Below are 14354 nucleotides of genomic sequence, written 5' to 3'. Positions count from 1 at the left end.
ATTGAGTTTTGGGGTAAAACAAAAGTTACAGGCTCAGTATGTGTGAATGTGTCAGTTTAAACTTATTGTTTCTTTTCTTTACAACTCTGGTCCACTGTGTACTTGAAGAAGAACAACTTCTCACTGATTATGACAGAAAAATAAAATAAATAAATAAATCTCTGATTTACCCTGTAAGCTTCAACGTGTCCATTGCCCTCAGATACATGTGTGAATATATAAGGAAGAGATTGAGATAAACGAGTGAAAGAGCAACCGTCCCAAGTGCTCCAACAGACTTACATTCAGATGCAGAGTTAGTTTTTTGAGGGAGTGTGATGGTAAATGAGGTGGGAAATGAAGAGTCGGAGATGTTGGAACATTCCTTCCCTAGGGAACCTTTACAGTGGCCTGACAAAGACAAGATGGATCAGGACAGACGAAACCAAAGCAGAAAACACCCCCTGGTAGCCAGAATATAATATTTTTGTAACCCAAATTTTAAAGGGGAGAGTGGGGGCTATGAGAGTAGAATTTTTCTCTTTTTATTTGTGTTTATTTGTGTTATATATTTATACAAAACAAAACCATTTTAGTCCAGTTTTAGAACAAAATTTGAAGTTCACATGAGTGAGGTGAAATAACCAGTCAGCACACATTATTTCTACATACAGAGATATTTTAAGATATCTAATTCAAAACATATAAGAAAATACCAAAAGTGTCATGATCTGTGAGTGCTCCATGTTTTTGTTTCTCACTTGTTTTTGCATTCAGGTTATTTTGGGCTGTTTATTGTCATCAACATTTTTCTGTGAACATTCATTCATTTGTGTTGAATTTCTGAGTTCTTCCTTGTGTTCTGTTTTCTCTATATTTTGGCTTACACTCTTGTTTCAATTCTAGTATTTCCCCCTTTGGTTTTCTGTATTCTTTTCCTTTCATTCGTCCTCTGTAAATATTCTGTTTATTTGTTCTGCATTCTTCAGGTTAACCTCCCCTCCACTGTATTTAAGCTTCCCGATTTCATTGTTCATTGCTTGTTACTTCGGATGCACTCAGCCCAGTTCTCCTATTTGTTCCAACCACCATCTTTTTGCCACTGGTTCTATGTGAGGCAAAATATGCTTCTTATTTTACTAAAGTAGAGCAAAATGGAATTAAGCTCAATAACACTAGTTTCTACAGTTTCCTCCACCATAAAGCAAATAAACTCGATGGCAGGAATAGCATGCTCAGTGGCTTGGTCCAGGAGAGAAACACTTGTGAATCCTTAACAAAGTGACAAGAAAGAACTTTAATAAAATCCTCAGCATCACCATCACCAATATCACCTTGCTGGTTTTTTCTGTAAAAAAGTAGCAAGAGAAAGTGCTCAGAGTGCAATCTATTTTCTTATCAAAAATCAGAAAAAATAAATCAAGTTAGCAGTTAAGAGATTTACAAACAATTTAAATTGAACCAAGACAATTCAAAATGAATAAAAATGTTTTAATCTAAGTCTATTGCTTAAAAATATCCCGTTGGCAAATTCAAGCTGTGGATTAAACTCTGAGACCCATATTTATCACAGGTAAAAAAGCTACAAAACATTTTTTTACGTAAACATTTTTGCATGTTCCCAGAACATGGAGCTGTGTTTACATTAATTAAAAATACACACAACTAGAAAAAGCAAGTCTCTTCTCTGATTAGAGAAGAAGTCAGATGGTAATTGAGTCAGAGTAGATAGGCTGCATCAATTCTAATTTGGAGATGTTTTTAACAGGCAGTCAGTGGGCCAGCAAAATACCCAAAGGATGACAAATCCCACATATTAATACCTGTTTGGATGTTTGTACAGGATTCAAACTAAACAAGCTGGTTAGGGTTGGTAATAGGCAATCGTCTGGATTCAAATTTGGTTATAAGATGAAGGTAAAAAAATTCTTTTCACCTTTGGCCAATTTAAAGTGTGCAGGAACACAGCATTCCATTGATTTGTTCTGGTACCTGTTCTGAAACTGGTAGAAAGTAACATTAGTCAGCACTAACTCAGCAGTATAAAGTTCCAAAAACAGGACATGGTATTTTTCTTTTATGGCCATGGCTAATATTATTATCCCTGTCTTCACTGCTGTAGCAGGTTACTTAATTCTATTGGAGATGCATAAAGCCTTCCTCTCCTCCACCAGACTCCATTACAATCGGGTCTTATCTTCTCTAATATGCTCCGCTGTTAATGAACAATCAGTCCTGTTAATGTCCTGCTAATTAATGGCCCATCAGCCTCTTCAGAGTGGTAATTAAGTGCCAGTTGAGGCGTCTAATTGGCATGATTTCTCACTGCATCAAGTCAAGCCTGACCCTCTTGGGACACAGGAAGTGAGTTATAGCGTCGTCATCCAAGTGGAAGACTTTCACAAAGAATGCTGACTTGCTCATTTAAGGAACAGAATCCTCTCGCTGAACTGAGCAGTAGCCAACTAGGAGAGAGTGTCACTTGACCAACATTGTGAAGGGACAAACTGTCAAGTCTGAAAGAAACAGTTCTCTGCAGAGAAGAAGACGTCTTTTTAATCAACACATTCCAAGCCGTAGTAGAGTAAGATCAATTGTCGCTGTGAATTTAATTATTGAACATTAGGATTAGAATGGAAGAAATCCATTATAAACTGCAACAACCTGCTTGGATTTGAATATTACTCATTTTTATTACGCAGTTATAAACTCATAACAGTTATTAAGATAGCTGTTGTTCCCGCCAATGAATCTGAGAAGGGTTATAAGGCTGTTTCAAAACTGTTAAATTCATAATCCTAAACTGAAATAAAATCCATCCATCTGAACACAAACTCTGACCAGCTTCACCTGAAGCTGGTCAGAGTTTGCCTCATCACAACACGATCCTGTCACAGTGGTTACTATGTTAACGTTAAGCTCTTGGGTTGATTCTTATTTTTTTTTTCCAGGTTTGTATTTTTTAAAAATAATAATTTGTTACCTGTGTTTGGCCTCAGCTAGTTCTTGTTTTCTGATTTCTTGCTTTGATTTAGATCAGCTGTTTTCTTTGTAGTTGTTTATTTCAGTGACATCACATGTTTTGTTTATACCTTGTGCTCAAGTATCCTTTATTTCGTTTTAGAGTTTTGTTTTGCTCATTCCCAAGTTTGTTTACTCTTTCCTCTCGCTCATTTCCTGCTCCCCTCTCTCCCTCAGCCTGCCTTCTTCTCACTCCTCACAGCTGCACTCTGTTTCTAATTACCACCAGTCCATTGTTCTAGTAATCAAGTTCCCAGTATTTCACCTACTCTCTTCAACTCAGATCTTACTGGTTTCTTCCCATTTTCTCATCTTCTGGTCTATGTTTGTGCTGCTTCTCTTGTTCCCTGTGTTTTACTTTTGATTATGTTACTCTTCATTAAACATTTCATCATCAACTTCCCGTCTTGAGTGGGAGTCCAACATCACTAAAACCATGACTGCTTGGGCTCATGCAACTTTCCTCCACAAATAGTTGGAGGAAAATGGTTTCCTCCAACTTTGCATGTTGACCAAAAGGTTTCGGTCTCTGACCAGACCACCATTTTCCACATCTTTATTGTGTCCCTTTTGTGGATTTGGTAATGTAAACAAACTTTCTAGGTAACTTTTAACAAAAGCGTTCCTTTTGTTCCTCTTTCATAAAATCCTCATTTGTTTGTAGTGCACATCTAATCATAGTTCTGTCGAAAGATTCTCTTTCTTAACTTGTGGATCTTTCTAGGTCATCTAGAGGTTTTTTTGTTTGTTAATGTTTTCAGATTATGTATTTAACAGAACTGTATGAGAGGATCAAAGCTTGTAACAATATTTTATAACCCAACAATGCTTTAAAATTCTTCACAACTTTCTCCTGACCTGTGTGCTGTGTTCATTGGTCTTCATAATGATGTCTATTTACTGTGCCACCCTTTCTGATGGTCTGTTCCATAAAAATCCCAGAAAAAACACATTGAAATTCTGGTTGTGAAAAACTTTGACAGGTATAAATACTTTTAGAAGTATACACTGTATGAGCTGTATGAAATAAAGAGACATTATTAAGTTGCACAATTCAAAGTAGCTTCCCTTTCTAAATGAAATTGAGACAAGTGGCTTGTTATCCATAGACTGCCAGTAAATAAGGCTACCAAACAAGCTTCACACATGGCTGATGAGGAGCTCCTTCACTAATGAGGAAGAAATACTTAAGAGAGCAGAAGTTTCAGCAAACATGGGTTCAAATCCAGACACAATCGTGATGCAGACTCACATGGCTGGCTACTAGCTGTGAGAAACTTGGTTAATTAGACTGACTCTTAAAAAGAAAAGGAGAAGCCAAAGGTTTGGGGCAAACTTTGAGCAAAGAGCAGACTCGATATAATACAAGCTAACAGTGAGAGGTGGCAGTTTTCACTCACATATGGCTGAGTGGTTGCTTCAAGCTGTTGGATAATGAGTAAAAAGAAAAAAGGAGGGATGGAAGGATAGGCAGGAGGATGAAGATGAGCGATGAGAGAGACGGTGGCTGCAGAAAAGACATGGGAAGGAGAAGATAGGGCAGACAGGGGTGAGGTGCTTCTTATAATGAGGGGACTGAAGAGACAAACACCTGAGTTGAGATTGAGCGAGAGAAGGTTGGAGGCAAATAAAGACTCCAATTGGCAACTCCTTTACACACACACTCACACAATCAGGCCCACACTCCGATGCACAGAGTATACCAGTTGCTTGAAGCACCTTTGGATAATAAGAAACACAATAAGGTGGTTTTTATAATGAGAAACAACAGCTGAACCACCGATGGCAGAGAAAAGAGGAGAGTGAAGTGAGTTGATGCCAATGGACAGCTCCACTTACTGTACAAAACAAGGCTTTGCACTGAGATGGGAAGCTGCCACCTGACACCCATACTTACAAATGGTCTTAAAAATGTCTTAGTAAGTGGCAAAATTTAATACATTCCTGACTAGTACATGACAGATACACTAATGGAGAAAAACTGTGCAGCATATTGTGGTGTAACCTGGCAAAACAAATACAGAAAAGTACAACAGGATTCAGTTATGCCATTATCATTAAAGCAACTGATCAGCTGCTTGTTGGCATCACCTTTTATGAACGAGTTATCTTCAGAGTCAACCATCAGTAAATGTTGAAGGTCCTGAGGGTATTGAGTGTTATACAGGTACTTGAAACAGGAGAAAAACAACATAGGATGTGCTTTTAGTGACACATCTTTGTGTTATTCAAATTATTTTCCATAATGAATGCCCCATATTTCTACCCAGTTATAATGGGAAATGTAAAAAAAACAAACATTGAGCTGTATGAAGGCTACATATTATTTTAGCATGTTGCTCAGCAGTTTCCATAAATAAGGGGTGAGTGTGTGATCCCTGGCTCCTCCTCATTTCCAGGCCTTTGCTAAACTGATAACATGATGAAGAAATAAGTCAGTCATTTTATTTAGCTTTGTTGGAGCATGGATGCATCCAGAAGTTGCAGGGTGGTGCCTCTCGAGGACTGGACTTACACTCCTTTCATGCTATTACAATCTGTGTCTTCAGATTGCAGCAAGACGTCTGCAGGAGGAGTTCCTATTCAGGATCAGGTTATGTCATTTAGCTGCTCTATTTTCAACCCCACAGTCAAACTGGTGGACAAGGTAAGAGAGAAGGTTTTGGGACTGAAGAGGAAAATGTTCTGGGTGGCATAGTTAAAATGAGCCGTGATTTTTTTCAACTCTTTACAATGGCATTTACAGTTAAAGAGAGACTGTAGTGGCAGCTGCAGCTGCCTCTGTGTGTTGTGGAGAATTATCCGTTCTCCATGTATGAGATTACATGGAGAGGTTACAGAAGAGTCAGTGAGTTGAATTCATGAATTACATTTATTAATACCAAAATACAGCTGGTCCATTTCACATGCCACCTTTAAGAGGTAGCAAGTCAAAATGGCATCACAGAAAAGGTTCCCATTCCGTTTTCTTACCCTCTCGCTGAGCTACGCTCCAAAGAGGATGTTACCTACCGCGTCATCCCTTGCCCCAGCTCATTTCCTAACATGTCTTTTCCTTTAGGTTTAGCTTAGCAACTAGCTAACAGAGATAGAAGGAAAACACAGAATTTATTTATTCTCAACAGTGTGATGTCACATCCTCTGTGCAATGTGTGCAGATCTCTCAACAGCTGTTATGCACGACAGAGTGCAGCTAAAACACTAGTCATTAATTTCATAACATTCAAAGTAAAATGTTTATGAAGCAAAAAAAAAAAAAAAAAAAAAAGAAATGAAGCTTTTCTGTAAATTTTGCCCACACAACATTTTCTTGAAACTGCACAAAAAGCTGAATTCTCAACCTCTTGCATCAAAATGGAGAGTTTGCTAAGTATAAAAAAAATCCTTTGCAGAAAAAGAACATGTTTTCTGACGAATGTTTGTGTTGAGTCACATATATCTTTTAATATCTTGGAGATGTGTCTGCATAAAGATATGTAGTGAATGCTGTTTATTAACACAGCAGTTCAGAAAAGGAAGCATGGCGGTTGTAGTGTGATGAGTTGGGACTGCTTTGCTCCCTTGGGACCTGTATGACTTGCCTTAATTGATTGAACCATGAAATTTGCACTTTACTAGAAAATCCTGTAGAGGAATCTCCAGTTATCAGCTTTTAACCTGGGTTACATGCAGGACAATTACCTAGAGCATATCAGCAATTCCACCTCTAAATGGCACCAAAAAAAAAACAAAAAACTAAAGTTTTACAACTAATTGCCTGGTCAATGTTAAATTTAATTGAGGTACTTTAGCATGTCTTATCACGTTGACCGGCAGAGGCTCTATGTTTAAAAGGAGGCATGACAACAAAATGAGATTGCAGTGGCTTTATTTGAGAATTGCAGAACACATTTGCACCAACACACTGAAAGAAAGAAGCTGACTTTTACACCCTGAGCATTTCCACTGGACATACCAAGAAAAAGGATACACAAACCTAACACCAAAGCAATAAATTGTACCAACAAGTACTTACAAGCATACAGACTCTTATAACTAAACTAATCTAAAGTCAAACAAAGAATAAATTTAACTTAACATCTGAGCACTACCCCTAATTTACTCGGTATTCTCCAGGAGCTTTTAAACAGCACCTGCTGGAGCACTCATCTCCCTTTGCTACTTCATCCTGCAGAGGAGACACAGCAGGAAAGGTAAATGTTCATTCAAACAATTGTTAATTTCCAATTGAGCCAGCAGAAATCCTGAGAAACACACAAATTGACATTTTTACCCATTTTGCCCCAGTACAGGAAGGATAACCAGTCCTCCCTGCCTGCATAAATGTCAAAATATAACTGAAATAAAGAACCGAAACAAGAAAAAAATGGTCTGTAAATCAATTAAACACAACATAATTTCAATCACATTTCAACAGTGATGGACTCCTTCACATGCCTCAAAGAAGTTGTTCATGAAAAATCTCTCCAGTGTTGTTGGATTTTAAGAAATTTTGCAAAGGAGATTGGGGCAACATTTATCCACAGTGATGTAAAGAACTGTCAAATATTGCAAAAGCATGATTGCTGCAAAAAGTGGCACAACCAGTTGTAGGGTTTGGTGTAGTAAGTCTTTCACAGGCAGGTTGAATTGGATGACGAAATTATTTGATGCTTTTTTTTTTTAATTTCCTCAGGTAATCTTTTTTTGAATATGAAAAAATTGATGGAAAAAGGCAACAACTGACAAACTGAAGAAATCTGTTTACTGAATGGTGTGTGTGTGTGTGTGTGTCTTTGATCAGGAAGTGCTCTGACCTACCTCTTTTTTTCTCTCCTGGATAAGCACTTTGTTGTCCTTGGGAGACTGCTGGTGCTTGGCTTCTCATGCACACTCGCCAGGCGCTGTTCCACTGAGCTGTGCACGTGAGGTGACCTTCCTTTGCCTCTGGCTCTGTCACGCTTCTGTGGACCGCAAACACACACTCGCACACACCCACCCACACGCGCACACATACCTGCGGAGCCTCGAGGTAGCACACACAGAGTCCCCAGCGAATATTTCAAACTGACATTCTGTGTTGTTCACTTTAATGGACCAATAGAAACACAAACTACCACATTTACCCAGATGAACCGCCACACATTAACGTGCCTCTCTTCACACTCACACCCAGTTACTCAGACACACAATGCTTTACCAGGTAACATCCTCCATTTCCGTCTCTAGAGGTTTCACCAGATGTCGGTCATGTAGGTGTCTTGACAAAAACATTCACCTTTCACCCTCAAAATCTTAAATCTGCACAGTTCAGTCCCCTGTGCAGCAGAGTTTGTCGGTGTGAGATGGTGGGGAAGATGCAACCAATGCTGTAAAACTGTCAGAAATCAGTGTGTAATTTCTTGCCAACCCTACTTGTTGCACATTCACTGCAAGGAGAAGGGGCGTCCTAGTTCAAGTTCTTATGTGGCCACAGGGTTGGTGATAAAGCTGTCTAGTCCTTCAATCTGAGATTTTTGCATCACAACAAAAATGTTGTGGGTGTATCATAATGCCTCACTAGGTCCATTCTGTTTGGTATAACTAACTACATCCATCAACAACCTTGCAAATGTTATAGCCGGACGCCTTAAACAAGATAAGCCCATAAAACCATGATAAACTAAACCAGTGTTAAACTAATCAGTATCAGTTTGTCTCACATTGTCTTCTGGTTGCAGATTGACATCAGAAATGTAAAGGCAGGTTAACAATTAAATGTGGGATTCAGTTTTAGATTAACTCTGGAGAGGATGTTATAAATTTATTGGGTTTTATTTGGACACTTTCACAAAATCTTGTTTCCCTCACCCTAAGCACAATCTTAGCCCAAAATAAAACGTTTCTTCCAAAATGACTATCTTTGCATAATATTGTGTTGCACAGTTCGGTAGAAATTTGTATTCTCAGCAGCTGCTGCCCTTCACACTTTTATCCCGTGAACAAAAACTGATTATGTGTTAAAAATGAGACTTTCAGTGGCTTTCATTCACTATGTGTTCCACAGCCACTGGTTGCAAATATAAAGTATTCTAGTGACAGCATGGTTTTGACACAGACCAGTGTGTCTCAAAGTCACACCGCTGGTCTGAGTCAGAGCAGAAACATCCGGATGCTGCTAGAATTTTTAGTTTTCTTGACTGGACTTGCCACAGAGGGCTTTTATGTTCCTAGATTTTCTCTGTATTTGGTCTGGGAAGTCATGGAGAAAATGTTTCAGACATTTCCTCCTGACTTCCTTCTTCTCTAGATATATACCGCATAAATATTTGTCTTATGAACTTAAATTTGAGCTGAAGAATTTGCAGTGCATATTTCTGAAGCCTGGATATCAAAATGGCACATTTATTGTGACCTACAAGCCCAAACTTGATTGATAAGAAAAAGTTGTAAAAATGTGTGTGTGTGGGTGTGTGCGTGTGTGTGCTATCCAGGCCTAATATATCTGTCAGACAGAAATCATGTGCCTTGGTTAGACAGTTCTTAATGACAGAAATGGTGTCGGGTGTGATGGTTGTTCTCTCAGCCCAGATGTTGACCTCGCTGTGCAGGCAGCAGAAAATCACCTCGGGTGTCAACGTGGTTATCGGGTCTGTACTGACAGATGCTCATTAGAACATACAAGCAGACATGCACAAACCGAGCTTTTCTCACACATACTGGGTGATGACTTCACAGTTTCTTGACATGTAGAAAACCTTCTTTACACTGAATGTTACACATATGGAAACTGGTCAGAGGACAACTTAGAATCTCTTTATTTTCCTTTGCAGAATTACTTTTTTTTTGCTAAATATAGGTCTGGTGAGATCGCAATGCCTGAATCTATCCAGGTAATTTCAAATGTACCCAACGTGTAACTATTTCACTTCACAGTTTTTGATTGTAATGCTCGTTTATGGTATTATTTCAGGTTACATGGTGTTGCAGTGAACCACATAGACATCGTAAGCTATTTTGCTGCCATTTCAATCTACATATCCAATTCTAACATGAGATGTGACAAAATGATCTAATGCTCACACTCATGCCCTCGTCAGCTTCAGAGTTTCTCTGCCCTGTTTTCACTCTGAACAGACTGAAACACATCTGCTGCCACATCAAGTTTAAATGTCTGCCTCTAAATCTGGAGAAAAAGGTTTAATCAGATTGTCGGGATGCTTTGATGTAGACCGCAGTGGGAGAGATCACTCGTAAAAGCAACAGAAAGAACAAATAATTTGCTCAAAGTGTTGCTAGTTGAATGCTGCGTTGGAAAATAAAATAAAAAATCAACTGGTCTAAATGGAAAATGAGAATGTAGATTTTCAAGCAGTAAAAAGGAAAGTGATTTTCAATCATGAAACAAATACATTTGTTAAAGAAATATGTTTAGTTTATTTGCAAACTTACCCTGCTTTAATTTTATTATGCTATGTAATGTTTTCTTGGATTTTGAGATGAATATTTACATTGCATGTTATTTTTCTTTCCGTTTTAATCTACTGGCTAAATTCTAACTGTAATTCTTTGGTATTTCTCTTTTTAATGTAATTTACTGCACTGCTGTTTCTCTATTTTCCCCATAAAACGCTTTGAATTACCTTTTGAGTGAATGATGCAACATAAATAAACTTGCTTTGCCTTGCTTTTAATGTATTCCCACTATAATCTAAAAACATTACATGGCTTTGGTACGTTTAGTGAGCCATAATTTCTCAGACTTCTTACTTCTGACTCTTTTAATTTGGAAGCAAACTCAAAGGTCCATGAATAATTGAAACTTTAAGGAAAAACAACTAAAGCCTTTCTTTCCCCCAAACAAAATCAGAGGCTGAGAGTTTTCTTCAATGTTTTCTGCTTCCTTTGGAGACATGTTACTTTCAGTGTTTATTTAATCAACCACATTCACTTAGTGTGTTTTCTTATTTCAAGCAGCAGCTTTATAGAGATTTATTTTAAATGAACAATTACTTCAAGCATTTCGCACAAATTAAATGAACGTAGAGGCTTGCAGCATGCTATGAGAGAAGAGACAATGTGGTATGATCAGAATCATCTCAAATATGTACATAAAGGACGTTTCTGACTGCATTTTAATGATAGTCGAGTGTTGCCTTAATAAAATCAATAAAAGAAAAACAAAACAGAGGTTTACAAAGGAAAAACAAATCGTTACTTATTCAAAAATGTGATAAAACAAAATGCAAAAACCATAAACGAGTTAAAACAGCTATAATAGTATAAAGTGGGCTGATGGAACAATACAGACTTTTCAGCTTTGACAAAACACTAACATACAAAATACTTTTCTTGTACAGTAGGAACAATGAGCAGACAGCCAGGTGTAAATAATCCTCCAGAGGCATCTGATTTTTTATTCATGGCTTCATCTTATTTTGCTGGTTCATTGTTGTGTCTGTCGCAGACTCCTCCCTGGTGGCAGTGTTGCTCATGAATATTAATGTTCCGAATTAGCATAATAAGATGCAGCGTTATCATCATAATAAAGGCCTACTGTATATTGGATCTCTAAAGGGACACTAGACCTCAGATCAAATCTTTAACCCCCCAAAAAACAACAAAGATGATTGTATATGGACAGGAGGCCAGTAGGAAGGTGCACAGATGTACAAAATCTAGATGTTTAAACATGCAGGACATCTTTTTTTAAATTTATATTTATTTTCATTTTTTTGTAGCTATGCTTCTCTTTATGAGCAACAAACTAAACATGTTGCACATATTGTAACTGTAAGACTTTGTGTTTTTTTTTCGATGTTTGTGATGGACTCTTTTTTTTTTTTTTTTGTTTTCTTGTCACAAACACAAACCACTCCCCTTTGTCGCCCCAGCTCATATGTCTCTCAGACATCCAGCAATCCACACGTTTCCACCCACACAGAATAATGATAATTATCTGAGCCACAGGGGGCCTGCCAGCTTTGAATCTAGATTTAATCTGGCCTCAGACTGTCATATTTACAGCAACACTTGAGTGTACTTACTCAGATCAGACACACACACACATGTGACTGCATATGTGCATAAATTTGCACTGGGCCACATTCACATTACCATAAGCTTGTATGGTCAACTTATGTTCAAAGTCCCTCCACATAGACAAAAACACCAAAAAACACATGTGAAAATAATCCCCTTTGCCCCCCACTCCTGTGTCTTTCTCTCTCTCTCTCACACACACACGCACACACACGCACCCAGTCTCACATGCCGCCTGGCTGTGTCCTGTGGTCTGTGTGTGCTGATAAGGGTTTAATCCTGATTGGAGCCACGGTAAAAGGCTTTGTTATGAACACTAAATAGACTGGCCCTCGGCGAGCACACTGGGACTCTGCTGATAACATGCGTGCATAAACACAGACATGCACAAACAGGGATGCACGGAAACACACGTGTGTCCACCCCTGGACACAGCCTCTACAAATAGAGAGCCTGTGTGTCTTAAAGGAGTATAAGCTTTACCTGTAGAAATGCTCATACATACTGACATATGCAACTGCTTAAAACAGGCTCACCTGTGTGTATGCAGACACACGGTGCATGGACACGTTGCATCAGAAATCATGTGCCTGCCTGTGTGTGGGGTTTATCAGTGGCTTGATAACACTCTGGAGAGCAGTGAGTGTTGGCAGACTCTCGACTAAATATGCTGTAAATAGACTACTAATAGAGGAAGAGAGATTAGAAGAGTGCTGGAGAGGACAGTAGAGGAGAAATATGAAAGAGAAGAAGAAGGAAATGAGAGAAGAATATTAATGTCAGAGGAGTCTCGCCTCTGACTCCGGCCAAACATGTGAGGATCCTCCGTTTCATGACACACCTGTAGAAATCTTTTACTAGCTCTCAGAAGTTCACATTTTCTATCACATATTTTCCTTTTACTACCCCAAGTTGTATTGTGGAGGTAAATATCCAGGTGGAAAACTCAGAAATCCCTTTACAAAACAAAACTCTATCTTCCCGTGGAGGAGACTAGAAATGATAAATAGTCCCTCCAGTGACGTTTGGATCTTTCCTGGGGTCGGGTTCAGGCTAAACATGCCCAAATGATGGAAAGTAGGCAGGAACTATCCAAGAAATATGAATGAATAACCTCAGCTTAGTTTTTTCAAACTGTCTTGGGAGAGGCTCTTCAAACTCCTCATGGACGATCAAAATTATATCCTTATATCTCTACAGAGAAACAATTTCTGTCAGTTGCATCTGGGATCCTGCTCTCTCTGTGATGATTAAAATCTTAAGGCAGATAGTGAGCATAGAGGGACCAGTAAGCACAAGCTTCACCTTTTTGCCCAGTTCGCGTTTTACTATATGGCCTTCTGCACCAATCTCATTAGAGAAAAAAAAAAAAAAAGCACAATCTTCTCATTTTCAGATGAAATCACCTTCACTCTTCAACAAGACACGGAGATACTTGAACTCTTCAAAAGCAGAAACTAACCTCTAACCTGAAATTATCATTTCACATTTTCCATTTGAGAATCATCATGACCCTAAACACAGAGGAGCGGAGTGAAACCCCTGACGGTCAACAGTCCCCTGTGCTGCTTTCCATACTGAATGTCAAGTTCAGAAGACAAAGAATTACGACATGTATAACAAGGAAAGATCAGACTCTGAGGTTGCGAAACTGAAAAATGTATTTAAACCACTGCACATTCAGATTAGCAGAGCAAAAGGGTTGACGACAAGGGGATCTGCACTGCCATCTATCTGCACACTGAAGGACCAAGCATAGGGAAAGCAGCCCTTTCTGAATGATTTGAGGTATAGTCAGAAGTCTTTTTAGATGCCTACTGTGCAAAAATGAACTGGAACTCAAGCTTCATGACTCCAAGAGGGTAAAGATCTCATCCATTTTTCCCCGATCTGGACAAAAGCCACACAAACCCCCCTGTAGTCTCAACTACAGGAGAAACATTTAACAAAGGAGGCTCTTGAAAGTGTAAAACTGAAATCTGTAGTGTTGATTGCCTTGTCCAAAGACACCAATCTCCTTTTCTCCAACTGCTTGATGAAACAGAAAATAATTTCAGTGAATAGTTGCACAATGAAGACAATGATAACAGACCACTATTTTTCTCAGCACTATTTCCTGTCCTTTTGATTGACTGTCCAGGGAAGGTAATCTGTAAAATCCAGTCACTTTCTTCCTGAGGTTGCAGCTGCTCTTGACCTTTTATCTCTGTACTGTCCTTTGCCCAAAGGTCATTAGATGCATCATCGTATCATTATAACTCTCCCAGGAGGTTACAGCGGGGTCAAGGTTGCTTCTCATGGTCAGAGTTGAAAGTTACATGCTCTGTCACCAATAACAACAAGGCTGTGAGATC

This window comes from Gambusia affinis, linkage group LG05 (assembly GCF_019740435.1).
Source record: "Gambusia affinis linkage group LG05, SWU_Gaff_1.0, whole genome shotgun sequence".
Lineage (NCBI taxonomy): Eukaryota > Metazoa > Chordata > Actinopteri > Cyprinodontiformes > Poeciliidae > Gambusia > Gambusia affinis.
Note: the sequence above shows the minus strand (reverse complement) of the source record.